Source organism: Stegostoma tigrinum, unplaced genomic scaffold, assembly GCF_030684315.1.
Source record: "Stegostoma tigrinum isolate sSteTig4 unplaced genomic scaffold, sSteTig4.hap1 scaffold_64, whole genome shotgun sequence".
In the NCBI taxonomy this organism is placed as follows: Eukaryota; Metazoa; Chordata; class Chondrichthyes; order Orectolobiformes; family Stegostomatidae; genus Stegostoma; species Stegostoma tigrinum.
The window spans coordinates 1,051,826-1,079,598 of NW_026728579.1; the positions used below are offsets into that span (position 1 = coordinate 1,051,826).

The window sequence follows — 27,773 nt, forward strand, 5'->3', positions numbered from 1 at the left end:
CGTGAGGGTTCTGTGACAGGCAGTGTTACTGAGAGGAGCGCGTGAGGGCCCTGTAACTGGCAGTGTGACTGAGCGGAGCGGTGAGCGCTCTGTGACAGTCTGAGGGCACTGTGACGGAGTGTGTTACTGAGGGGAGGGGGTGAGGGCCCTGTGACAGTCAGTCAGTGCATAACTGAGAGGAGCAGGTGAGGGCCCTGTGGCAAGCAGTATTACTGAGAGGAGTGGGTGATGTCCCTGTGACGGGCAGTGTTACTGAGAGGAGGGGGGCGAGGGCCCTGTGACGGGCAGTATTACTGAGAGGAGGGGGCGAGGGCCCTGTGACGGGCAGTATTACTGAGAGGAGGGGGTGAGGGCCCTGTGACGGGCAGACAGTGTTACTGAGAGCGGAGGGTTGGCCCAGTGACAGTCAGAGAATGTTATTGAGAGGAGTGGGTGAGATAAGGCTCTCCCTGAAAAGCAGGCATACCAGCAGAGACCTGAGAGTGAACACCGGTTTTTGTCCCCTACAATTAAGTAGGAGAATGAGTAAATTAAAAGCAAAGATCCGTGTTCTGTTGAGTTAAGGTATGCCTGGAATTAAGATCTGACCCATGATTGGTGCATCCTACGCTACATGTCAAATGCTGAGTGCTCCTGCTGGTCTGCATGACCATGTGTACAGCAGGTGCCTCTTATTGGAGCAATTTGAGCAACAAGTTGGAGCATTAGAGAGCATTGATGAGTCTGACAGGTTTAGTGATAAAAACCACAAGAACTGCGGATGCTGTAAACAACGAACAAAAACAAAGTTGCTGGAAAAGCTCAGCAGGTGTGGCAACATATGTTGGAGGTAAAAACAGAGTTTACATTTCCAGTCCGGTGACCCTTCCTCAGAACTGATGGTGGCTGGGAAAACATCAGTTTCTATGCCGAAAATAGGGAGGAGGGTGGGGAGGGAGTAAACAATAGGATAGAGCCCAAAGAGAGAGAAAGACAGGTGGACAGATAAAGGAGTTGCTAACGATCAGGCTGGGAAGTTGTCAATGGGGACTGTTAGTCACTAACAACAGGGAGTGTGTAGTGGCAGGCTGCGTGGTAACAAAGCCTGGTGTGTGGGGTGGGGGCGCTGCGATATGGGAGAGTTTAGGCCCTAAAATTGCAGAACTCAATATTAAGTCTGGAGGGCTGTCAGGTCCCCAAGTAGCAAATGAGGTGTTGTTCTGTCTGCTTGTGCTGGGCTTCACTGGAACACTGTAGCAAGCCGGAGACAGAGATGTTGGCCAGGTTGGTTGATAGTATATGTTTCAGGGTGTTGTTTTGTGATTGAATGCAAGTTTTATGAGGAGAAACTGGTAGGCTAAGTGCGTTTTCCATGCAGCAGAGGAGGCTGAGGGGAAATCTGATCGACGTATACAAAATTATGAGGAGGCATAGATTGATTGTGAGAACCAGTAGACGAGTTTAAGTCGGGGGCATAGATTTCAGGTGAACTGTCAGCTATTTAGAGGGGATCTGAGGCAAGTGTTTTCACCATAAGTGACACAAACATGTAATATGCTGCCTGACAAGGTGGAGAAGGCAGATACGCTTGCAATATTAAAGAAGCAACAGATGAGCATTTAAAGGGCCAGGGTATGGTAGGTAATGACTCAGTGCAGGTAAATGGGATCAGTAGTTTGATGTTTGTTAGTTGGCATTGATGTTGATCAAGTGAGCCTGTTTCTATACTGCATGACTTTATGAAGCAGGGGAGGAGATATCAAAGGTCCTGGCAAAGATTTTTCAAGTCATTTCTGGCCACAGCTAAGGTGCCAGAGGACCGCTCATACTTTTATATAAAAGAAGAAAGGACAGATCCAGAAGTTACAAGCCAGTCTAACCTTGGTGGTAGGGAAGTTATCAGAAAGAATTTTAAGGGACAAAATGTCGCTGCACTTGGAGAAACATGGAATGTTCGGGGATAGTCAGCATGGCTTTGTTGAGGTAATGCCATGGTTTGCAAATTTTATCTAATTTTTATTGAGGAGATATCAGAAGTGTTGAAGAGGGAAATTCATCTGATGTGGTCTATATGTTTTTGATAAGGTCAGTGATAGCAGACTGGTCAACAAAACAAGAGCTCATGGGATCTAAGGCTCAGTGGAGTGTTGGATCCAACATTGCCTGAAAGGCCAGAAGCAGAGGGCATGAACTCTTGCTTTTGGACATCAAGGTCCCTTTGTTTCTCAGTGCTCTCTAGGGATCTACTAGTCATTGTGAACATCTTTCACTTACCAGAGCTCCCAAAATGCATCACTACACATTTGCACTCTATCAATTGAGATTACCAGATCAAATTGTTATCCATTCAGATGCCACAAAGCTGTCAGATCAGAAAGTAACTGGATTCATGAATGATTCTCCATTTCCCCAAAGTCATTTCATCTTCCCTGTCTCAGGCAAAGGCAGCATTTTGGTATGGCTGATATACATCTAGTGGCACGCAGAAAAGTGTCCTCTGAAAATGAGACACATCAATACATCACCAAAATATGGTAGGACAGTAAACACATGCTTTTTGCTTTTGAATATGGTAATTAAGAACACATTGCAGAACGTAAAGTCATGTAACGTTTTGTGAAAATGAAGAAAAACATATTTCAAGATGCTGATCTATAAATTTTCTAATAATTTGAAGTTACCACAATCACTAGGTGAGTGGAAACATTTTCAATTGTTCCCACAACATACAATTCTAAATAACTGTCACAGAATCTTCTGTCATGCGCTGTAACATGTTTCTTTAAATAACATACGAGTCCCTGCATTATTTCTCACTCTCCAGTTTAGCATTACTTTATTTCTAATCTCTTACTGCTCTATAAAGCCAAGTGTTCTGCAGAAAAGTGGTTGTTCCTGCAATAGATTAAGTGGCTGACCTGTTTAAACATGAAGGTGTCAGCGCGACTCCTCTGGCCCTTCTATGGGCTGAATCCAAAGCAGTTCTGATTGTCTCCTCCTTATCCATTAGTTCATGTCTGAGTGCCTGCACGTGAAATTCCATTAAGAAATTATCACCATTTGAAAGCAACACTGTACATTTCCATTTAATAAATCCAATCAATCAGCACTGTCAAAAAAAAGAACACTGATAATTGTATTAGGTTCCAATGAAGTAGTCAATCACTTAAGTTTCTAATATTGAAAGTATATTTAATGCAGAAAGACTAATTACCACCGCAACCTTAAGCATCAGTCAAGCAATGCTGACACAACATGTTAATGCCCATTAGAAGGCCTCTATTTATCAGATATCAGAAGTGTTGAAGAGGGAAATTCATCTGATGTGGTCTATATGTTTTTCATATTATGTTCTTCATATTAAATGTGCTAATCTGTGGATGGGGACAAAGGATGAAGATGGGCATATTTACAGAAAAACACCGTGACTGACAAATCACATCACTGGTTGGAAATGAGAATTGAGAGGAAGATACAAAGATGCTTCAAGAGGATTTGGAGTGACTAAGAGAGAGGGCAAAAAAAATTGTTTGATTCACGTTTTTTTTGAGCAGCTCATGCTGGGTTCATCCTCACCTTCACCAGCTCTCACCTGTGGCTCCAAATAGTTACTAGCATCTGACAAAAGCCACATAATTGTAAAAAAAATTTCAATAGTAAGGTCAAATGCAGGGAAGGTAAACACTGCATCTCTTACAATTGGTGACTTTATGATTGGTCTATTCTAGCAGGCAAAGGCTGATTCTCCAATACTGGACAGATGAGACCAATCTCAAGGCCAATGGTCACTAGTACAGAACCATGTTGTGGAACATCTGGTTACCGGGACAATTCACTCTAGATCTCCCAAACATACTGAAGAACTTGCAGCTTCTAATGTTGCTGTTCCAGTTTCAGAAAAACAGAGCTTGATTTTTGTTTTTTCATGAGGTAAGACCCCTAACAAACAAAAAAAAATTCTGAAGAGACACAGTTTGTTTCTTGTGATTCAGGCCAGGATTTGTTCACACAACAATGATGGGAAAGTTAGAGGAAAAGTTTCCATATAATGGAATAGGGAATGCTTTTACTGCAAGTGACTATTCAAGCAAAATCTAGTGCTTCACTTAAAAGGGAACTGGGTGAAATATTTACAAGAAAAGAAAATTAAAACAAAGGAAACAAGTAGGGAATTTGGATGAAAAGTCCCCCTTCCTCCATTAGGAGGGTAGCACCAGCACATGCAAGACTAAACTAATCATCCTCAGGGCAAATTTTGTTTTAAATCAGTTAGAGAAGGAATATAAATGTGGTTCCATTGTTTATAAAGGGTACGAAGGAAATGCCAAACAATTAAAAGCCTGCTTGTCTTATGTTAGTGGTGGGAAAATTTTAAAATCGATCTGAGAGATCAAATAAACTAACTGAGAAAGGCATGGACTAGTCATGGATAGTCAGCACGGCTTTGTCAAGGTAAGGTCATTACTTACAAATTTAGTTGAATTCTTTAAGAAAGTGGCAAGGAGGATCGATGAGGGTTGCGCAATGAATTTGTCGACATGGATTTTAGCAAAGCAAATGATAACGTCCCACCTGAGAAGTGCAAAAAAGTGAAAGCTCATGGGTCATGGGATACGGAGTAATGTGTTGACTAATCGGCTTAGTGGCAGGAAACAAGGGTAATTGTTCATGGCTGTGCTTCTGAACGGAAAGCAATTTCCATTGGTGTTTCACAGGGCTTGATTTTGGGGCCCCTTTAATTTATTTTATAGATGAACGATTCAGACTTGAACATGGGGGGCACAATTGGTAAATTGGCAGACAACTGAAAAATTGGATGTAAGGTGGATAGGACAGAGGATAGCTCCAAGTTCCAAAATGATATTAGATGGGTTGGCGGAGAAGGCAGGAAAGCGACAGATGGAGCACAACTCTGACAAGTGTGATGCATTGCTTTTCATGAGGACATAAAGGGAATACACAATAAATAGGAACATACTGAGAGGGGTAGATGAAGTGGGGGATCTAAGCATGGAAGTGAACAGGTTCCTAAAGGTAGCACTACAGGTCAGTAATGTTCTGACGAAGGCACAGGGAATGCTTTGCCTCATTGGGAAAAGTGTAGATTACCAAAGTAAGGACATCATGATAAAACTGTACAGGATACTGATGATGCCACAACTGGAGTAGTGTGTGCAGTTGTGTTCATCACAATCCAGGAAGTATATAATAACTCTGGAGACAGTGCAGAAAAGATTTACTCAAATATTGCCAAAGCTGGAGAATTGTAAATATGAGGCTGTTTTCCTTGGAACCAAAAAGTCTGAGGGAATGACATGATTGAGGTATACAAAACAGTGAAGGGCAGCGATAGGGTAGAGTTAGTGTAGACAGGAGGAAGCTGCTTCCCTTGGCAGAGAATTCAAAAATCAGCAGTTACAGAGTCAAGCTAAGTGGCAGAAGGGTTAGAGGGGATGTGGGAAAATCCGTTTTATGCAGAGGGTGATGGGTGTCAGGAATTTGCTGCCTGAATTGGTGGTGGACTAAGAGATTCTAAACTCTTTTAAGAAGTACCTGGATCTGCACTTTAAGTGCTGCAGGTCCATGTACGTTTGTAACAATTTGGGATTAAAAAAGGCATCAGATGTCTATGGGTCAGCATGGACAAAGATGGCTGAATGGCTCCCTTCTGGTTTATATCATTTGTATGGCTCTATGTTGGTCCTGCGCAAGGCCAGTATACATTGGTCACACATTATCACTGTTGCAAAGGCACTGAACTAACTTCATGGACCGCAAGTGTTCATCTGGGATAGATACCCTGCACAAGGCTGATAGATCGGGATGGCCAGGATTCTGGCCCAGCATTTGATCTGATTTATTTGATTTATTGTAGTCACACGTACCCAATACAGGTGAACTACCCTTGTTTTTCTAGTGGGAACTGCTGTCAGATGAGTTATTGCAGTGCATTTTGTAGATGGTACACAATGCCCCCATTGTCTATCAGCAGTAGACAAACATCAATGTTGAGGTGATGGAAATGGTGCCAATCAAGCATGGATGGCATCAAGCTTCTTGAGTGTTACTGGAGCTGCGGCATCCAGGCAATCATATTCCATCACACTCCCAACTTTGCCTTGTCAGAGATGGACAAGCTTTGGGGAGAAAGGAGAGGAGATACTAACCACATGATTCCCAGACGTGCTCTTGTAGCCACAGTATTTATATGGCTTATCTCATGCAGGTTCAAGTCAGTAGTAACACCCATGAAGTTGATAACAGAATTTCAGTGTTGAAACTCAACAAAGGAAGATGGTGAGATTCTCTCTTGTTAGAGATGATCATTGCCTGGCACCTCTGTGGTGCAAACATTATTTGGCACTCATCAGTCCAAGCCCGAGTATTATCGACATCTTCCTGTTGATGCTAAACACTGTGCAATTATTAGTAAACATCCCCAAGATTCATCCTTGAGTTGACCATTTTGCCATCCTTCCACTGTGTCCTTCCACTGTGAAACAGTGAATAAATATAACTTAGATACATAAATGGAACTGTCCTGTTCAAAGGTCAAATCCAAAACTTCCAAAATATACAGCTTCTGTCTCACTGAGCTGAACCAGACACTTCATTCTTCCTCCTTGTAACCATGCAGCCAATGCACAGGAAGGGTCATGTGCTGGCTGATTGGTGACCTCAGTACAATTGTTTCACTTATTTAATTTTGATCAGCAAACAAGCAAGCATACAAGCATCCAAAGTTGGTGTATCATGTGATTTTATGAAGGGAAGGTCGTGCCTCAGAAACCTTATTGAGTTCTTTGAGAAGGTGACCAAACAGGTAGATGAGAGTAAACCGTTTGATGTGGTGTATATGGATTTCGGCAAGGTTCGATAAGGTTCCCCACGATAGGCTATTGTACAAAATGTGGAGGAAGGGAATTGTGGGAGATATAGCAGTTTGGATTGGAAATTGGCTTGCTGAAAGAAGACAGAAGGTGGTAGTTGATGGGAAATGTTCATCCTGGAGACCAGTTACTAGTGGTGTACCGCAAGGGTCGGTGTTGGGTCCACTGCTGTTTGTCATTTTTAGAAATGACCTGGATGAGGGCGTAGAAGGATGGGTTAGTAAATTTGCAGATGACACTAAGGTCGGTGGAGTTGTGGATAGTGATGAAGGATGCTGTAGGTTGCAGAGAGACATAGATAAGCTGCAGAGCTGGGCTGAGAGGTGGCAAATGGAGTTTAATGCAGACAAGTGTGAGGTGATGCACTTTGGTAGGAGTAACCGGAAGGCAAAGTACAGGGCTAATGCTAAGATTCTTAGCAGTGTAGATGGGCAGAGAGATCTCGGTGTCCATATACACAGATCCTTGAAAGTTGCCACCCAGGTTGACAGGGCTGTTAAGAAGGCGTACAGTGTTTTAGCTTTTATTAATAGAGGGATCGAGTTCCGGAACCAAGAGGTTATGGTGAAGCTGTACAAAACTCTGGTGTGGCCGCACTTGGAGTATTGTGTACATTTCTGGTCACTGCATTATAAGAAGGATGTGGAAGCTTTGGAAAGGGTGCAGAGGAGATTTACGAGGAGGTTGCGTGGTATGGAGGGAAGGTCTTACGAGGAAAGGCTGAGGGACTTGAGGCTGTTTTCATTAGAGAGAAGAAGGTTGAGAGGTGACTTAATTGAAACATATCAAATAATCAGAGGGTTAGATAGGGTGGATAGGGAGAGCCTTTTTCCTAGGATGGTGACAGCGAGCACGAGGGGGCACAGCTTTAAATTGAGGGGTGAAAGATATAGGACAGATGTCAGAGGTAGTTTCTTTACTCAGAGAGTAGTAAGGGAATGGAACGCTTTGCCTGCAACGGTGGTAGATTCGCCAACTTTAGGAGCATTTAAGTCGTCATTGGACAAGCATATGGACGCACATGGAATAGTGTAGGTTAGATGGGCTTAAGATCGGTATGACAGGTCGGCACAACATCAAGGTCCGAAGGGCCTGTACTATGCTGTAATGTTCTATAAAAACTCTGTATTGCAAGAAAAGACAAATAAAACATTGTATCGTATTATCCTACATGACAAGGCAAAGGGATCCTTTTATCAAATGGAAAGAAAGAATAGATATAATGTTGCAAAGATTAATCACAAGCCAGAGGATCGAGAAATTCTTAAAAGGCAGAAAACAATCAAAAAAAGAAGGGGATTAGGTAAACTTTGAGGATGGACTTGCAAATAATATCAGGACAGGCAACTGGAACTTTGTTAAATATATAGAAAGGAGGACAGACCAAAGTTAATACAAGCCCCTAAGAGAATGAGGTTGGAGAAATAATATTGGGGAACCAGGAAATGGCTGAAGAGTTAAATAAATTCTTTGCATGAGTCCTCAAGGCCTACTGGTATTATCATTAACCTATTAATCCAGAAACCCAGAAAATGTTCTGGGGACCTGGGTTCGATGGTGGAAGTTTAATTTTAAAAAGAAGTCTGGACTTAAGAATCTACCGATCACCATGAATCCATTGTCACTAATGTCCTTCAAGGGAGGAAATCTGCCAACCTCACCTGGTCTGGCCCACATATGGCTCCAGACCACAGCAATGAGCTTGACTCTCAACTGACTCAAAGAAATAAAACTGGATAAATCACACAGCATTGACCTAGGCACCAGAAAAGACAATGGCAGAAACTGCCCTGTCGACCATGCAAAGTCCTCCTCACTAACATCTGGGGGTTAGTGCCAAAATTGGGAGAACTGTCTCACAGATTAGTTAATCAACAGTCTGACACAGTCATAATATCTTTCAGACAATGTCCCAGACTCCACCATCACCATCCCTGGATATGTCCTCTCTCACCGGCAGGACAGACCCAGCAGAGGTGGTGGCACAGTGGTGTGCAGTCAGGACAGTGTTGCTCTAGGAGGCCTCAGCATTGACTCTGGACCCCATGAAGCCTCATGGCTTCAAGTTAAACATGGCCAAGGAAAGCTCTTGCCGATTACCACGTACCGTCCTCCCTCAGCTGCTGAATCAGTACTCTGCAATGTTGAACAACACTTAGAGGAAGCACTGAGGATGGCAAGGGCACAAAATGTATTCTGGGTTGGGGATTTCAATATCCACTGCTAAGAGTAGCTCAGCACCAGTGCTACTGATCGAGCTGGTCAGATCCTAAAGGACACAGCTGCCAGACTGGGTTTGCGGCACGTGGTGAGGGAGCCAACAAGAGGGAAAAACATACTTGACCTCATCCTTACTAATCTGCCAGCTGCAGTTGCATCTGTCCATGTCAGTATCAGTAAGAGTGACCATCGCACAGTCCTTGTGGAACAACGTCCCGCCGTCACATTGAGAACAACCTCCATCATGTGTGTGGCACTATCACTGCAGTAAATGGGACAGACTTCACATAGATCTAGCAACACAAGGCTGGGCATCCATGAGGTGCTGTGGGCCATCAACAGCAGCAGAATTGAACTCTAGCACAATCTACAACCTTCGTGGCTCAGTATGTCCCTCACTCAACCGTTACCATCAATCCTGGTTTAATGGAGAGTGCAGGAGGGCATGCCAGGAGCAGCACCAGGCTTACCTGAAGATGAGGAATCAACTTGGTGAAGCCACCAAACAGGACTACTTGCATGCCAAATAGCGAAAGCAGCAAGTGATAGGCAGAGCTAATCAATCTCACCATGGATCTGATCTAAGTTCTGCAGCCCTGCCACATCCAGTCATGAATGGCAATGGACAATTAAACAACTCACTGGAGGAGGAGGAGGAGGAGGAGGCACCACAAATGTCCCCATCCTCAACGATGGAAGAACCAAGCACATCAGTGCAAAACATAAGGCTGAAGCATTTGCAGAAATCTTTAGCCACAAGCGCTGAATGGGTGATCAAACTCGGCCTCCTCCAGTGATCCCCACTATTGCAGATACCAGTCTTCTGTCAATTCAATTCACTCCATGTGATATCAAGAAACGGTTAGGGACACTGGATACCGCAAAGGCTATGGGCCCTGGCAACATTCCAGCAACAGTACTGAAGATTTGTGCTCCAGAACTTGCTGCTGCCCGAGCCAAGCTGTTCTAGTTTGTTTCAACACTGGTATCTACCCGACAATGTAGAAAATTGCCCAAGTATGTCCTGTACAGAAAAAGCAGGACAAAACCAGGCCAGCCAATTACTGCTCCATTAGTCGACTCTCAATCATCAGTAAAGTGATGGAAGGTGTCATCAACAGTGCTATCAGGCAGCACCTGCTCAGAAATAACCTCCTCAGTTACGCCCGGTTTGGGTTCTGCCGTGGCCACTCAGCTCCTGACCCCATCACAGCCTTGGTTCAAACGTGGACAAAAGAGCTGAATTCCAGAGCTGAAGTGAGAGCGACAACCCTTCACATCAAGGCTGCATCTGACCGAGTGTGGCATCAAGGTGCCCGAGCAAAATGGGAATCAATGGGTTTCACAGGCAAACTCACCGGTGGTTGGAGTTATACCTGACACATGGGAAGGTGGTTGTGGTTGCTGGCAGTCAATCATTTCAGCTCCAGAAGATCTCTGCAGGAGTTCCTCAGGGTAGTGTCCTCGGCCCAACCATCTTCGGCTACTTCATCAATGACCTTCCCGCCATCATAAGGTCAGAAGTGGGGATGTTCGCTGATGTTTGCACAATGTTCAGCACCATTTGACTTCTCAGACACTGAAGCAGTCCAAGTTCACGTGCAACAAGATCCGGACAATATCCAGGCTTGGGTTGACAAGTACCAAGTGACATTTGCGCCACACAAATGCCAGGCTCTGACCATCTCTTGACATTCAATAGTGTTACCATCAATGAATCCCTCACTCTCAGCTGGGCGTTACCATTGACCAGAAACTCAACTGGTCATCACATTAAGATAGTGGCCACATGAGGAGGCCAGATGCTGGGAATATCACATCAAATAACTCACCCCCTGACTCCTCAAAGCCTGTCCGCCATCTAAAAGGCACAAGTCAGGAGTGCGATGGAACACTCCCCCACTTGCCTGGATGAGTGCAGCTCCAACAACACTCAAGAAGCTTGACACCATCCAGGACAAAGCAGCCAGTACAACATCTACAAGTATCCACTCCCTCCATCTGCAATGCTCAGTAGCAGCGGTGGGTACTAACTACAAGATGCACTGCAGAAATTCACCAACGCTCCTCAGACAGCACCTTCTAAACCCAAGACCACTTCCATCCAGAAGGACAAGGGCAGCAGACATATGGGAACACCACCGCCTCCAAGTCCCTCACCATCTTGACTTGGAAATACATTGCCATTCCTTCCCCTCAAAATCCCGGAATTCCCTCCCTAATAGCGCTGCGGGTCAACCCACAGCAGGAAGAATGCAGTGGTTCAAGAAGGCAGCTCACCATCACCTTCTCAAGAGGCAACTCAGGATGGGCAAGAAATACTGGCCAGGCAGTGACACACATGTCCCACAAATGAATACAGTCACAGTAAAAGACACTGACAGTGTTCCAAAATTCCTGCATAATCAAAGGGCAAATGATAGGACAGGATATAAAGCAACAACTATCCCTAAAGAAAAGATATGAGGGAAACTAACTGGGTTAAAGACCATTAGGTCCCCTGGGCCCGAAGTGCTGCATCCTAGGATATTAAAAGTAATAGCTATAGTGATAGTTGATGCACTGATCACAATCTCTCCAGTATCCTTGGCTTTTCAAAAAGTCCCAGTGCCCCACAGGGCAGTATGGTGGCTCAGTGGGTAGCATGCTGTTTCACAGTGGCAGGGACCTGGATTCAATCCCATCCACAGGTGACTTTCTGTGAGGAATCTGAACCTTATCCCCGTGTCTGTGTGGGTTTCTTCCAGCTGCTCTGGTCTCTTCCCACAATCCAAACATGCACAGATTAGGTGGGTTAGCCATGGGAAATGCAAGGTTGCAGGGGCTGGGCAGCTGGTTGAATCTGGGTGCCATGCTCTTCCGAGAGTCAGTTTGGACACAATGGGCCAAGTGGCCTGCTCTCATGCTGCAGGGATTCTATGACTAGTACCTTTATTTTAGAAAGGAAAGGAGACAAAAAAGATAACTACTGGCCAGTTAGCTTAATGTCTGTTATTGGAAAATGCAACAGCCTATCAGAAAAGATGTAATTGCAGAGCACTTAAAATACATAATACAATCACAGTCACTATGGCTTGATAAACAGGAAATTGTGCATGACAGATTTATAAGAATTCCATGAGGAGATTACAAGTAGTACAAATAAAAGGGTGTAACATTCAAAAAGGTATTTGTAAAAATAATCACACTTCAAGCAGATAAGACTTTTAATAAGACCACATAGTTTTGGGGAAATATATTAACATGGATAGGGGATTGACCAAATAATAGAGAACAGACATTTGGTACAGGGGGAGTCATTTCCAGGTCGGCAAGCTGTAAACAGTGAACTGCCATACGGATCAATGCCACGGCCATTCTTGTTGCGAATAAATATTAATGACATAGTGATGAAAGTGAATGTACTATTACCGAGCTTACAGAAAACACAAAAATAGGTATGGAAGACAAGTGATGAGACTGCCAGACTGCCTGCAGAGGGATGTACAAAAGTTAAGACGCTCAGACTGGAGTATTTTTAACAGTATGAGAATCAAACGCTATAGGGAAACGGCAGGAAAGTGGTATCGATGAATATCAGTATTTTATGATCTCATTGAGTGGCAGACTCAATGGACTGAATAGCCTTCTGCTCATTGATCATATTTCAAGAGTAAAACCTAGAGTCAATGAAATTCTAATTGAATTAAATATGGAAAATCAGCAAGGACATGTTACATTGCTTAACCCAAAGTCAAAGCACAAAAGCAGATTCCACAAAAGCACAGATAGCACATTCTTTGAGATGCCTCTTACTTCCAGACCAAAACGTTGCAACAAAAACTCACTAATGTAGAACCAAGAATACAAATATTCATGCAGCTACTTTCATGATGTGAAATGTCAATGTGATCTGTCACCCGCCAGTGACACAATAAGCAATGCTGCAGTAAGGTCAAGACAGACAATTAGGATGATTATTATTGATCAGTTTGGGTATTCAGAGACAGTGAGGGGGTTCTCAGACAATGTTGAAGCTCAAAGCACTTACAATCTGGGATTATGGTTTCCCTCCAGCACTACATTACAAAAGAAGAAGAAATGCTGAGAAATCAAAGGTTGAAAAACATGGCATACGTTTTAGCTAACACAGGATGAAACCAGAGTGTGTCCAAATTCTGTGACAGAATATAATTTTCATACAACGCTTTCCTTAACATTTGGAAATGAGAAAGTATCTTTCATCAATGTTGTGTATATGGCTGCATTATTTTCTCTCAAACTGTGTTCTGTCACTACTGTGAACAAAACAAAAACAGTGTTCTGGAGAGATAGCAGGAACTGCACATGCTGGAGAATCGGAGTTAACGAGGTGTACAACTGGATGAACACAGCAGGCCAAGCAGCATCAGAGGAGTAGGAAAGCTGACGTTTCGGGCCTAGACCCTTCTTCAGAAACATCAGCTTTCCTACTCCTCTGATGCTGCTTGTCCTGCTGTGTCCATCCAGCTCTCCACCTTGTTGTCTCAGAAACAGTGTTACAGTGATTAGTATGGGTCCTAGCTCTGACCAACTTTTTGTGCGAAAGGTTGAATATTCATCATTCTAGTTCTTGTACTCATTTTGCAGGACCTAAATGCCACAGCACAGTGGCTGAGTGGTTAGCACCACTGCCTTACAGTGACAGGGCCCCAGGATCGATTCCAGTTGTGGACAACTGTCCGTGTGGAGTTTGCACATTCTCCCCATGACTGTTTGAGTTTCCTCCAGTTACTCCCATTTCTTCCCACACTCTAAAAGATATTGCTGCTACGGGATTGTACGACATAATAAATGTGTTAGTGAGAATGGGGGGAAAAGAGTCCCTTAAGACACAAGGGTAGCCTTGGAGAAAGTCTCAAGGGCAACAAGGTGGTGCAGTGGTTGGCACTACTGCCTCACAGTACCAGGGACCTGGGCTCAATTCCACCCTTGGGTGACTCTTCGTTTACACATTCTCCCCATGTCTGTGAGGGTTTTCGCTCGGTGCTCCAGTTTCCTACCACAGTCCAAAGATGTGCAAATTAGGTGGATTGACCACACTAAATTGTCCATAGCTACCAGGTTTGTTAGCCTTGCAGGGGTAGGTGTGGACCTGTTGGGGTGAATGTTTCTACACTGTAGGGATTCAGTGAACCCTCTTTCTACCGATGTTGTTGGCAGCAATGTGCACAATGAGCTATGTAGGAATTCTGCTCATTGACTGCAGCTCCACCTTCAACACTATTATCCCCTCCAGACTGATCTCAAAACTCTATGACCGAGGTCTCTGCTCTGCCCTCTGCTACTGGATCCTCAACTTTCTGACCCAAAACCACAGTGAAGATAGGTAACTGCCCCTCCTCCACAATAACACTAGTGCCCTCGAAGAATGTTTTCTCAGCCCCCGACTGCACTCCTTGTGCACCCATGACTGTGTTGCCAAATTCCAAATTAACGCCACCTGCAAGTTAACTGACGACACCACTGCAGTGGGATGGATATCGAACAATGAATAAAATACAGAAGGGAGGCAAAGGGTTTGGTGACGTGGTGCAGAGAACAACCTCTCTCTCGATGTCGGCAAAACTAAAGAACTGATCACTGATTTCAAAAGACAGGAGGAGAACACGCCCTGATGTATATCAATGGAACTGAGGTTGAGAGGGTGGAGCGTGTCATTTTCCCCGGTATGACGATAATCAACAACGCGTCCTGGACTTTCCACGAAAATACGTCGGTCAAGGCGGCACAACAATGCCTCTCCTTCCTCAGGCGGCTCAGGAAATTTGGCCTGGCCAATTTCTACAGATGCACCATTAAAAGCACATTGTCCAAGTGTATAATGGCCTGGTATGGCAACTATTCTGCCCAGGACTGTTAGAAACTACAGAAGCGGGTGTGCACAGCCCAGATCATCACGGAAGCCAACCTCTCATCCAAGGACTCCATTTACATGGCTCACTGCTGCGGAAAGGTAGCCCACCAAAGACCCATCGCACCTACGTAATGATCTCCTACATCCTCTTCCATCAGGCACCAGGTACAGAAGCCTGAACACACACACACCAACAGTTTTAGGAACAGCTTCTTCCCAGTTGTTATCAGACTGATAAATAGACTCTCTAGCCTGAAATAACGCTGATCTTGCTAACATTGATCTCACTGAGCGCATGCTCTGTTCAATGTAACCTGCATGCCTCTGTCATTTTCATCTGTATATCCTTCGCTTACTATGATCTGCCTGTACCACTCATAAATAAAGATTTTCACTCTACTTTGGTACACGTGACAATAAATCAATCAATTAGTCAACAACCTTAATACAAGTTTGAGGAACAAGACTTCATCATCTGTCTTGTCACTTTCTAGCCTTCTGGTCCAATATTAAGTTCAACCAATTTAGATCAGAATCTACGCTTCGATCTTGCTCCTGTATCCCTTTTTGCATTCAGATGCCTATGTAGCTATTCACACCTCTTCTGGACACAACCTTTGATTTTTTTTTTAAAAATTACCATTGTGTTACCAAGCTTTTGCAAAAAATAATGTTTCGTAACATAATTTCTTCTACCCTCCACCTCATCACAAGCATTCCCTTGAGAATTTTTGGGAGTTTTCCGACCTCCTGTCTACCAGCCGGAAATACCTTACATTTGTGTCTTTCATTTCAGAGAGACTTTTATTACCAAAGCATTTTTGTCTTACACCCAATGGAACAAACGCAAGAACATGATATTTCAAACAATTGGAATAATTTATACGAGAAGAAAAACATGTCGTGTGGTTGACAAGTCCACTCTGAATGGTCGAGCTGTCAATAGAATCCCTGACGGTGTGGAAACAGGCCATTTGGCCCAAGACGTCCACACCGACCCTCCAAAGAGCACGTCACCCAGACTCACCCCCTTGCTTTAGCCCTGTAACCCTACATTTCTCATGGCTAATCCACCGAATACACACATCTTTAGGCTGTGGGACGGAATCAGAGACCTGTTGTAAACTCACGCAGAACCTCGTGGAAACCCACACAGGCACAGAGAGAATGTGCAACCTCCAGACAGACAGTTCCCCGAGAATGGAATTGAACCTGGGTCCCTGACAGGCAGCAGTGCTAACCATTGAGCCTCTGTGCCAATAAGGAGAAAGGAACAGGGAATACAGGCTGTACAATCTTCTGGCTAATTCAAAGAAGGTGGAAGTTTTAAAACATTTCTGTTTACAGAGAACAGGTCATTGAGTGTCAATGTATGTCACTTCTAGCAGGTGCAAATGAGCCCCGTTAAAAGTTCAACTGTTTATCTTAAACTGGTCATGACTGAACAGCCCCTGCTAACAGCAGGTGTTTCACTTTGGACTTCTGCAAGTGAAGGCTTGTTTGTTTGTCAGGACAGATGTGATAGAGGCCAAGAATCAGGGAAGATGGAAGGGAGACCTTACAAGAAACAATATGTGTGGAAGTGTGGTTGAGGTAGCTTTGGGAATTTGGAGAATGTAGTGAATATTCATGAAATTGCATGAAATTCTTCAGGGGAAGGATGAACAGCCAAGGTCCAAGTGGGAGCAAAATAGAAAATGAAAACTGCAAGGAACAGGAACTCAGGTCATGCTTGTGGGCTGAATGAGGGTGTACCGCAGGATAATCACCTAATCAATGTATCATTTCCCCTTTGCAGAGAAAACACTGGAAAAATTGAATATACCTGTATGTTTGAACAGATGAAGTACGGGTAAATCGCTGTTTCACTTTACAAGTGTATTTGGGACCTTGCTTGGTGACTGAGGAGTGGACTACAGAGGGAATGGTCACTTTGGAATGCTGAAAGGGGATACTGGTGAAGATGCTGGAAGATAATCTGCTGAACGCAGAGGTTGATGGAGGGATAAGCTGAGAATAAGGAGAATTTATGATTCTGGGATAGGTGGAATGGATGAGGGCCGAATTTTGTGAAATGGATCAAAGTGAAAGTTCTGCGAACCATGTTGGGGTCCTTGGTTGTGGAAAAGAGAAAGTATCTCACACGTGCCGGTGCGGTGTGCTCTGCTCATTACAAACAAGCAGTTTTCAGTCGGCCAATCATGATCACATATGACCTATATGTCTGGCATAATACTGGCTGCAAATTTCATAGACAATGTTGGTCAATGCAATGAGAATTATTTTTGGACTGACAACAGCATCCTGCTAGGGGAAAATACCATTCACATAACCACTATACAGCAGCAGCATGAATTACTTGCTTAAGCTCAAACTTTTGAGAAGCTTTGGTTTTCCATGGCAATTTGAGGTAGACCAGGCACTTTTCAGTTCTAAAATTTGAACCATTTGACAATGCACACTATACACATCAGTCATCTACTTGTGATATCCATTATAGAACATAGAACATAGAACAATACAGCACAGAACAGGCCCTTCGGCCCTCGACGCTGCGCCGACCTGTGAACTAATCTAAGCCCCTCCCCTGACACGATCCCATCATTATCCATATGCTTATCCAAGGACTGTTGAAATGCCCCTAATGTGGCTGAGTTAACTACTTTGGCATGCGGGGCATTCCACGCCCATAGCACTCTCTGAGTAAAGAACCTGCCTCTGACATCTGTCTTAAATCTATCACCCCTCAATTTGTAGCTATGCCCCCTTGTACAAGCTGAAATCATCATCCTCTGAAAAAGACTCTCACTGTCCACAATATCTAATTTTCTGATCATCTTATATGTCTCTATTAAATCCCCCCTTAGCCTCCTTTTCTCCAATGAGAACAGACCCAAGTCTCTCAGCCTTTCTTCATAGGGCCTGTGCTCCAGACCAGGCGGCATCCTGGTAAATCTCCTCTGCACCTTTTCCAATGCTTCAACATCTTTCCTGTCATGGGGCGACCAGAACTGCACGCAATATTCCAAATGAGGCCGCACTAGCATTTTGTACAGTTGGAGCATGACATCATGGCTCCGGAAGTCAATCCCTATAAATCCCGTGACTGTACAAAACGCTAGTCGAGTAGCCTGTATCTCAGTATTCTCCTCGACAACATTGTCGTTTTCCAGAGTGAATACTGTCAAAAAATATTCAATTAGTGCTTCCCCTATCTCCTCTGACTCCACACACAACTTCCCACTACTGTCCTTGATTGGCCCTCATCTTACTCTCGTCATTCTTTTATCTTTTATCTTATTTATCTTCATGATGTACTTTATGAACAATACCACACATCCCCACATCACTTTAAACCTTTGGAACCTTAACAAGTTGTAGATATCTCCAATTAGCTCACTTCTTCGCTTGAAGCAGAGCAAGGACTAAGTCCTACACGGTGAAAATGTTAGAAACAACAATGAGCACTGTCCTGCTGAGCCTTACCTAACTTCGTTACTGACCAAACTACCAGCACCCAGTTCAAAGTTGCACAATTGCTCAAGATTTGCATTTCAGAGAGTGACTATTGTAAACATGGAAGCTAGGAGCAGGGAGGAGGCCAAATGGCTCTTTCAGCCTGCTCCACCATTCTTCATGATCATGACTGATCATCCAACTCAACAGCCTAATCCTGCTTTCTCTCCATAACTCTTGATCCCATTCACCCCAAGTGTTATATCTAGCCATAGCTTGAATACGTTCAATGTTTTGACATGAACTGCTTGCTTTGGTAATGATTTCCACGGACTCACCATTCTTTGGGTGAAGAAATACCTCCGAAATCGTCTATCCTGAATCCTCATACTGTGACCCCTGGTTCTGGACACACCCACCACTGGGAACTGCATCTATCCTGTCCAGTCCTGTTCGAATTTTATAAGTCACCTCATTCATTTGAATTCCAGCGAAAACAATCTTAACCGAGTCAATCTCTGATCATACATCAGACCTGCCATTCCCGGAAACAGGCTGATAAACATGCGCTGCACTGATAAACTATGACAGCAACAGCATCCTTCCGCAGAAAAGAAGCACAAAACTGCACACACTATTTTAGGTGCGGCTTCACCAAGGTGCTGCGTAACTGCAACACCACATTCCGGCTTCTGTACTCGAAACCTCTCGGAACGAAGGCCAACAGACCATTTCAGAGATGGGAGGAACTGCCAATGCTCGAGAATCTGAGATAACAAGGTGTGAAGCCAGATGAACACAGCTGGCCGAGCGGTATCAGAGGAGCACGAAAGATGACGTTTCGGGTTTGGGCCCTTTTTCAGAAATGGGGGAGGGGAAGGGGATTCTGAAATAAATAAAGAGAGAAGGGGAGGTGGATAGAAGATGGATAGAGGAGAAGATAGGTGGAGACAGATCAAAGAGGCGGCGCTGGAGCCAGTAAAGGTGAGTGTTGTTGGGGAGTTATGATGGAGGTTCGTCAGTCAAGGGAAGACAGACAGGTCAAGGAGGAGGGGATGATGCTGGTAGGTAGGAGGTGGGGTGGAGATTAGGGTGAGAGTTCGGGTTAGGGTTACACCCTAACCGCACCCAACCTCCTACCTACCAGCGTCAGCCCTGCCTCCTTGACCTGTCTGTCTTCCCTTGACTGGTCAACCCCCTTCCTAACATTTGTCTTTACCAGTCTCTTTCTCTTCACGTATCTATAGAAACGCTGTGTCAGTCTTTATGTTCCCTGTATGCTTACTTTACTGCATTTACCCCTTCTTAATCAATCCCTTGGTCCTTCTTTGCTAAATTCTACTATGCTGCCAATCCTCAAATGTTGTTTCCATGGATCAGATACTATCGCTAATTGCCTTTGTTAAGTCATGGATTGGTCCTCTTACCCATTTTGCTTTCATGCCAGACAGGAATAAACAGTTGTTGCAGTCTGCCCACGTGCTCCTTAAATGTTTGCCATTGCCTATCCACTGTCATCCCTTTAAGCAACTCTTTGTGATCTATCAAGGCTAATTTCATGCCTCATATCTTCAGCTTTCATTATTAAGATGCAGCACCCTGGTCTCCAAATCAACTCTCACACTCTCCATCTTGATTGAAAAAATTCTATCATGTTGCGGCCACTCATCTCGAAGAAATCTTGCACAGCTAGATTGGCAATGATTCCCTTCTCATTACACAGCACCCAGTCTTAGATGCACTGCTTTCCAGTTGGTTCCTCAACATATTGCTCAAGAAAACCATCCCGTATCCATTCCAGGTCTGTTCTAGTTCTGTCATAAACTAGTAGAGCTCTCAACAATAAATTAGAAGGCTATGGCTTCAAGCTGTAATTTATATTTAAGCATAATTTTTAGGGTAATACTTCAATGAAGTACTGAGGAATTTGGATTGTCGGAGATGCCAGCATTCAGAAGAGGCATTAACTAGAGGCTCCATCTGCTGATAAGAGCTCAGATCAACTGAAGTCGTGACACACTTTGCCTGGGTCATAAATTCTAGTGACAAACCAGTCCATATCAATAGTGCAAGATAACAAAGTGTGGAGCTGGATGAACACAGCAGGCCAAGCAGCATCTCAGGAGCACAAAAGCTGACATTTCGGGCCTAGACCCTTCATCAGAGAGGGGCATGGGGAGAGGGAACTGGAATAAATAAGGAGAGAGGGGGAGGCGGACCGAAGATGGATAAAAAAGAAGATAGGTAGACAGGAGTGTACAGGTGGGGAGGTAGGGAGGGGATAGGTCAGTCCAGGGAAGACAGACTGGTCAAGGAGGTGGGATGAGGTTAGTAGGTAGGAAAAGGAGGTGCAGCTTGAGATGGGAGGACGGGATGGGTGGGAGGAAGAACAAGTTAGGGAAGCAGAAACAGGCTGGGCTGGTTTTGAGATGCAGTTGGGGGAGGGGAAGAACTGGGCTGGTTTTGGGATGCAGTGGGGGAAGGGGAGATTTTGAAGCTTGTGAAGTCCACATTGATACCATTGGGCTGCAGGGTTTCCAAGCGGAATATGAGTTGCTGTTCCAGCAACCTTCGGGTGGCATCATTGTGGCACTGCAGGAGGCCCATGATGGACATGTCGTCTGAGGAATGAGAGGGGGAGTTGAAATGGTTCGCGACTGGGAGGTGCAGTTGTTTGTTGCGAACCAAGCGGAGGTGTTCTGCAAAGTGGTTCCCAAGCCTCTGCTTGGTTTCCCCAATGTAGCGGAGGCCACACCGGGTGCAATGGATACGATATACCACACTGGCAGATGTGCAGGTGAACAAAACGAAAATGAGCTCAAAATTCATACTGGCAAGTAGACCCGCTTGACATTATGAATTGGTGCAGAGCACACTTAGATGTTGGAAGCAACTGCGGACACTTGGTTCAATGGTGCTGCCTCCAAATGAAGCTACCTCACCCAGCTGCCGAGGGATCTGGACTGCATCGTGAAGCAAAAGGCTCAGGCTTCGTTGGTCACATAAATCTGTGGGTTCAGCTACTTGTTTGAAGATATCTGCAAAAGTTATCCAGAAGAAAAATACTGACATTCCTAAACTTAAGGGAGGTAGTTGAGAGTTCAATACATCCAATACATCTTCCTCAATTGCCTTGCTTTGTAAATTATCTTAAAACATTATTTTATGATCTTGATTGGCTATTTGCAAACAACTGTGGAAACAAAAACTTCTGTTTGTTTACAACAATGGACAATGGATGTTGTATGATTCTCCAAGGAGGTCATTTTGTCAATTTCTTTCTTGATTGTAAATCTCAAACCTCTCTAATATCTCCTCGTTCATTTCACAGAGGTAATCTTTGTGTGGACCTGGAAAACATTGGCACCGTCCTCAATGAATATTTTGTGTCAATCTTTACAATGGAAAAGGACACTGCAAGTAAGATATCAGGGCAAAGGACCTCGGAGCATCAGAGGTTAAGAGACAGGGAGATGCAGCTGGTTGAGCAACTTTAAAAGTGGATACATCTACAGGGCGAACTGAAATGTATACCAGCTAGCGGGGGAAGTGAGGGAGGAGATATCTGGGCCCCTGGCAGCAATTTTCAAAGCCTTGTCAATCACACGTGAAGTAATGAAACACTATTAACATTGTCCCACTATTAACAAACGGAGAGAGGAACAGACCAGGAAATTAAAGGCCAGTCAGAATAATCTCAGCACTGGTGAAGCTAGAAAGAGGCATTCTTAGGGGTAGAATGTACTTGCAAGAAATAATCAGGGATAAACACTATGGATTTGTTAAGATGAGGTCACATTATGCATTTGATGTGGGCTTAGTAAAGTCCCCCTTGGCAGATTGAGCAAGAAAACAACAGCCATGGGATCAAAGGCAAAGAGGCACACTGGAGCCAAAACTGGCTGAGGCAGAGAGCACAGGGTGATTGATGGTAGAGGGATATCTATTTGGCAGGATGTTTGCTTTGAGTGGGGTTGTGCAGGGCTTTCCACAAGGACCCTTGAAATTTGTCAAGTTAATTCATCATTTGGGCTTAAACACAGTATGTATGACTGTATCGCTAGCGAATGGCTAATTTAGTGAGGAGGATATCGATGGAATGGCCATGTAAATAACAGCCATGGGATCAAAGGCAAAGTGGCACACTGAATCCAAAATTGGTTGACAGACAGGAAGAATAAACTTCAGGAGGAGATCAACAGACTGGTCAGCTGAGCACAGCAATTGAACTCAACCAGGAAAAGTGTGAGCTAATGAACTTGGGAGGGCGAACAACGCAAGGGATCACACTACGAAGGGTGTAATCCTGGAGATGACTGAAAAAAACAGCTGCCTGGGCTGGGGGTTGTCATGGAATCATATCGTACAGAAGAGCTCCTATGGCCCACTAAGGCTGTACCTCTAAAAATACACTGCAACATATACTAGTCCCATTTTTACACACTAGACCATTCTCTTAAATATTACGACATGTCAACTGCTCATCCAAGTACTTTTCAAAGGTTGTGAGGTTTCCTGTTTCAACTTCCCGCCCAGGCAATGCGCTCCAGACCTTCACCACACTCTGGATGAAAACGATTTTCCTCAAACCTCTAAAATATTCCCGTCTTTCTCTTGAAAATTATGCCCTATTGTTATTGATGCTTTAACTAAGGGGAACAATGCTTTCTATTCAACCCATCTTTACCTCTCATAATCTTATATGCCTCTGTCAGGACCTCCATTCACCCACCAAACCTTCTCTGCTTCACAGAAAATAATGTGATTTTTTCCAGTCTTTCTTCACAGCTAAAATGCTCCAACACATGCAACATCCTTTTCATTCCCTCCAGTGCAATTACATCCTTCCTAATGGGTGGTGACCAAAATGCCACACACGACTCCAGCTGTGGCCTAACCAAACTTTTAAACAACTCCAAAGTGACCTTCCCACTCTTACAATTTATGCCACAACTGATAAAGGGAGGTGTCCCATATGTCTTTGTAACAACCCTTACTAGCCTGACCTGACCCCTTCAGGAATTCATGAACAAGCACTCCAGGATCCCTTTTCTCCTCTAAGCTTCCCAGTGTCCTGCTATGCATTAGATTGAGATTTTATTATCACATGCATTCAATACAGGGTACAAGAGTACAAAGAAAAGAGTACAAAGTTGCCTTAGACGGTGCCATCTCAGGTACAAAGTACTTTGGTACGCAATTTTAGTTGCAGAAGTACAAAATTTATCCATCCTTCTTTACTCAGAGTCGTAGGGGAGTGGAATGCAATGCCGGAGAGGGTAGTGGAGTCAGCCTCAATAGGGGCATTTCATCGGCTATTAGACAAGCACATGGATGATAGTATAAGGTAGGGGCGGAGGTTAGATTGACCACAGGATTAGGGTAAAAGTTCGGTACAACATCGTGGGCTGAAGGGCCTGTACTGTGCTGTACCGTTCCATGCTCCATGTGATAAAAATAAATGAATAAGTTAAAATGTTCAGCACTACAGTCTTCTTAGTATAACAGTAGAAGAATAAAAACAAAAGTTTAAAAAGTCAAACATTACTCTCCACTGGAGTTGTACCTGAGGACTGGACAGAGGCAAATGTAATTCCTCTCTTCAAGAAAGGAAATAGGGAAATCCCCGGCAATTACAGACCAGTAAGTCTCACGTCTGTCGTCTGCAAGGTATTAGAAAGGATTCTGAAGGATAGGATTTACGACCATCTGGAAGAGCATGGCTTGATCAAATACAGTCAACACGGCTTTGTGAGGGGTAGGTCATGCCTCACAAACCTTATCAAGTTTTTTGAGGATGTGACTAGAAAAGTTGATGAGGGTCGAGCTGTCGATGTGATGTGTATGGACTTCAGCAAGGCATTTGATAAGGTTCCCCATGGTAGGCTCATTCAGAAGGTCAGGAGGAATGGGATACAGGGGAACTTAGCTGCTTGGATACAGAATTGGCTGGCCAACAGAAGACAGCGAGTGGTAGTAGAAGGAAAATATTCTGCCTGGAAGTCAGTGGTGAGTGGGGTTCCACAGGGCTCTGTCCTTGGGCCTCTACTGTTTGTAATTTTTATTAATGACTTGGATGAGGGGATTGAAGGATGGGTCAGCAAGTTTGCAGACGACACAAAGGTCGGAGGTGTCGTTGACAGTGTAGAGGGCTGTTGTAGGCTGCAGCGGGACATTGACAGGATGCAGAGATGGGCTGAGAGGTGGCAGATGGAGTTCAACCTGGATAAATGCGAGGTGATGCATTTTGGAAGATCGAATTTGAAAGATGAGTAGAGGATTAAGGATAGGATTCTTGGCAGTGTGGAGGAACAGAGGGATCTTGATGTGCAGATACAGAGATCCCTTAAAATGGCCACCCAAGTGGACAGGGTTGTTAAGAAAGCATATGGTGTTTTGGCTTTCATTAACAGGGGGATTGAGTTTAAGAGTCATGAGATCTTGTTGCAGCTCTATAAAACTTTGGTTAGACCGCACTTGGAATACTGCGTCCAGTTATGGTCACCCTATTATAGGAAAGATGTGGATGCTTTGGAGAGGGTTCACAAGAGATTTACCAGGATGCTGCCTGGACTGGAGGGCTTATCTTATGAAGAGAGGTTGACTGAGCTCGGTCTCTTTTCATTGGAGAAAAGGAGGAGGAGAGGGGACCTAATTGAGGTATACAAGATAATGAGAGGCATAGATAGAGTTGATAGCCAGAGACTATTTCCCAGGGCAGAAATGGCTAGCATGAGGGGTCAGAGTTTTAAGCTGGTTGGTGGAAAGTACAGAGGGGATGTCAGAGGCGGGTTCTTTACACAGAGAGTTGTGAGAGCATGGAATGCCTTGCCAGCAGCAGTTGTGGAAGCAAGGTCATTGGGGTCATTTAAGAGACTGCTGGACATGCATATGGTCACAGAAATTTGAGGGTGCATACATGAGGATCAATGGTCGGCACAACATTGTGGGCTGAAGGGCCTGTTCTGTGCTGTACTGTTCTGTTCTATGTTCTATGTTCTATTACAGTCCTTTCCTAAGCCACGAGTTTGCAGACACTCTGAACGAGGCTTCCCCCGTGATGGTTTGTATTCCCTGCGCAGGGCTAAAACCCGCCCATCCTTGCCAGTGGACTTCACTGCTGACTGCCGTTGCTGACCTCCATCGGGCACGACAGGCTTTGCCACATTAAGTACTCTCTTATCTTATTCCTTCTTCAGGCTATATCAATCTGCCACTGACCTGCCCATCTGACCGATGACAAGATTGGAGCAGACAAGGGGACCTGGTAAAAGGTGTTTAAGATTTTGAAGGGCACAGAAAGGATAACTGGAAGCTGCTTTTTCCATTAGTTGACATGAACTCACTGACGGAAAGTGTGGCTGATTCAGAAAGTGTCCGAATATTTAAGCAGTATTTAGATATTCACTTCTGTTGCCGTAGGCTCCAGGGCTATGGGTCAAACAATCAAAAAGGAAATCAATGTACTGTGAGTTCAACGTAGACAGATCTTTGTTGAGTAGTGCAGTAACGACAGACCACACGGCCTCCTCCTGTGCAACAAACATCCATGACTCAATAATTGCACAGCTTTTCTTTGAGGCATTTCTCCACTTGACTGATTCTTTGTGCAGATTCTGCAAAGACCACGCTATAACTTAACATTAATAGTGGCAGTGACTAAATAGAGAAATATACTAAGACAGCAAACCTTTTGTTAAACAGTACCCGTGGTACCAGGAATGGGCTGAATAATCAAAAATTCCAGTTGATCAATATTTCCACACACACAAAAAACACACACTCAATAACAGGAACATAATGCATGGGATATACACATTACTGTTCTCCTTCATTTACAGCATAAATAACTTCAGTAATGATGCAACTTCGCCTTAACTCAAACTTACTGGCAGGGAGCCTTCTCACTTGCACCCTCACCAGACATCACAGAGATGATGAGAATACAGTCAACATCTGGTGTGTAATTTTTGTCAGTTTATTGAGTGGGCTAGTTTGTTAAACAAAGTTTACGTACAGTTAAATCTACAGTTTACATGTGTATCAGCAATGATAGATTTAGTACTTACACTTGTATTTTTTCCTCCAGATGACCCTTGGACAGACACATCAAGCCAATTTTCAAAGAAACACTCTGATTCTTCCACTCCTACCCCTGGAAAAGGAAGTTCCAGAATGTCACTGACTGACTTTACTTATTTGAATACAGCATAAGATACATAGAACATCGAACAGTACAGGCCCTTCAGCCCATGATGTTGTGCTGAACTTTTACCCTAAACCTCAGGTCTATCTAACCTCCACCCCTATCTTGTATTAACACCCATATGCCTGTCAAATAGTCACTTAAATGCCCCTAATGAGGTCGACTCCACAACCCACTCCAGCTGAAACAAAGATCTCTTTGAATTGTCATTTGTCAGACATGTATTGAATCAAAAAACAAATTTCTCACTTCCACAGATTTCTACAGCATGTTAATATGATTTGTGAAAGTTAATACTTCACCCTTTTATTTTACAAATACAACTTTAAACAAAATGCTACTGCATAGAACTTCTATGCTGGCATTTGTGCATATGCCATTTCAGTTTTGTGATCTGTTTCTATGCAACGAGTGATAAATACTTTGATTAAAACGGTTGAGAGCAGTATATGTGAGATTTAATACCATGCTTTATCTGCAGATAGTCCATCTGCAGGTAGTTATTCATGAGACTCAACTAACATCATGTCTCAGAGGAGCTTGTGTCCTCTGGGTTAGGTACTGTTTGACCGTTGCCTACTGGTCACTAGTTGAGACGAAAGAGAACTACTGGCTGCTATCCATTTTCAACAAGTGATCACCATAATCTACCTGCATTTCAACGTCCCATCAACATTCAAGAATAATAAAATGTGAGGCTGGATGAACACAGCAGGCCCAGCAGCATCTCAGGAGCACAAAAGCTGACATTTCGGGCCTCGACCCTTCATCAGAGAGGGGGATGGGGTGAGGGTTCTGGAATAAATAGGGAGGGGGGGGAGGCGGACCGAAGATGGAGAGTAAAGAAGATAGTTTGTGGAGAGGAGAGTATAGGTGGGGAGGTAGGGAGGGGATAGGTCAGTCTAGGGAAGACGGACAGGTCAAGGAGGTGGCATGAGGTTAGTAGGTAGGAGATGGAGGTGCGGCTTGGGGTGGGAGGAAGTGATGGGTGAGAGGAAGAACAGGTTAGGGAGGCAGAGACAGGTTGGACTAGTTTTGGGATGCAGTGGGTGGAGGGGGAGATCTGGGCTGGTTGTGTGGTGCAGTGGGGGGAGGGGACGAACTGGGCTGGTTTTAGGATGCGGTGGGGGAAGGGGAGATTTTGAAG

General features: G+C 44.2%; 1 long non-coding RNA gene across 1 annotated transcript; it reads right to left on the reverse strand.

The window, feature by feature from the left end:
• Window positions 1-1,544: 1,544 nt before the first annotated feature.
• LOC132209059 (uncharacterized) lies at window positions 1,545-26,575 on the reverse strand. Its single transcript, XR_009445154.1, has 3 exons — window positions 26,490-26,575; window positions 2,898-3,004; window positions 1,545-2,476 (listed from the first exon to the last, which is right to left on the reverse strand). It is a non-coding gene; the product is annotated as an uncharacterized LOC132209059 (long non-coding RNA).
• Between the last annotated feature and the right edge of the window lie 1,198 nt (window positions 26,576-27,773).